The sequence below is a fragment of the Arachis duranensis genome, chromosome 1 (assembly GCF_000817695.3).
Source record: "Arachis duranensis cultivar V14167 chromosome 1, aradu.V14167.gnm2.J7QH, whole genome shotgun sequence".
NCBI classification, from domain to species: domain Eukaryota; kingdom Viridiplantae; phylum Streptophyta; class Magnoliopsida; order Fabales; family Fabaceae; genus Arachis; species Arachis duranensis.
Genome location: NC_029772.3, coordinates 95,158,700 through 95,160,216, shown reverse-complemented (window position 1 = coordinate 95,160,216; position 1,517 = coordinate 95,158,700).

Genomic DNA, 1,517 nt, shown 5'->3' with positions numbered 1-1,517 from the left:
ATGTTCTTTCTTTCCAATACTGGAACTTCTCATGGATCGGATCAGTTTCATTTCTGATAGGCAGGATCTTCAAGAACGAGGCAAGCCTAGAGCATACGTGAAACTAGTAAGCAAAGATAAGCATATTGGAGACTCAAGATTTCAGAGAGAGAGAGATTTAGAGAGTATTCATGGTGAATATCTTATAATGGTTATATTGAAAGATCAAGTTCTGATTTTTACAATGGGAGAGCCCTCTATATATAGAGACTCTTGGGTATAAGAGGATAAGAAAGAATCTTATCCATCATTACAACAGGACAAACAACTTTAAGCCAGCTATTTAAATACAGACACGTGGACTGCACTACTAAGAGATAAGAAGGAACCTTATCTCTGGTTACATCATGACAACTTTATCTCACATCATATTTTACATGATTATAAAAGACAAAATACCATAATTACTTCTGGACATCATGATTGTTTATCCAGAGCCACGGGTTTGTCTTGGGTATATAGAGACTCTTCTGGCACGATATGTTCTTTAATACGGGTGAGAACTTGATCTTTCAATATAACCATTATAAGATATTCACCATGAATACTCTCTAAATCTCTCTCTCTCTGAAATCTTGAGTCTCCAATATGCTTATCTTTGCTTACTAGTTTCACGTATGCTCTAGGCTTGCCTCGTTCTTGAGGATCCTGCCTATCAGAAATGAAACTGATCCGATCCATGAGAAGTTCCAGTATTGGAAAGAAAGAACATATCGGCATCCATGACGCTCTTGTCATAAGTTCCCTTGAATCCCCAATTGAGATGAGTATAGTGGGAAATCGGGATAGAGATGACAAGAGGTATTGGTTGACAAACCCCAATTTGACGGTTTGTTTTGTATTGAATTTAGAGTATCTTGATAACCTTTTGTCACATTTAGCCTATGAATTAGCATGGTTTTGTTATCTCTCCCATATTTGTGCTTAAGTGTAAAAAGATGCTTTTTTAAGCCTTATTTTGATGAATTCTAATTCCTCTTTGATTCCATAAGATGCCTTGATGTGTTTGTTAGTGATTCCAGGATTGAAATAGGCTAGGCATGGATCAAAGGAAGCAAGGAAGGAAGCATACAAGTGGAGAGAAGCACAAAAAGCCAAAGAGTTGAATTCGGCCAAGCACGCGTACGCGCACAAGGCGCTCGCGCGCACATCGCAGAATTGGCCGAGGACGCGCACGCGTACCGTGCGCGCACGCGTCGAAGCCCGCACGTGATTCTTTTATTACAACACGTGCCTGGCGATTTTGGAAGGTTTCAGCAACCAACTTTGGCGCCAAAATGCATATAAGAGCCAAGGATTGAAAGGGGATTGACATTAATTCACACATTGACACACATTCACATCCATAGACTAATTTTTAGATCATTAGGTAGATATTTTTAGTTAGTTACATTTGTAAAGAGAGAAACTCCAACTTCTCTCTAGGATTCATCTTCATTTTCTCAATTCTCAACCATTCCTTGGTGAGATCTATTACA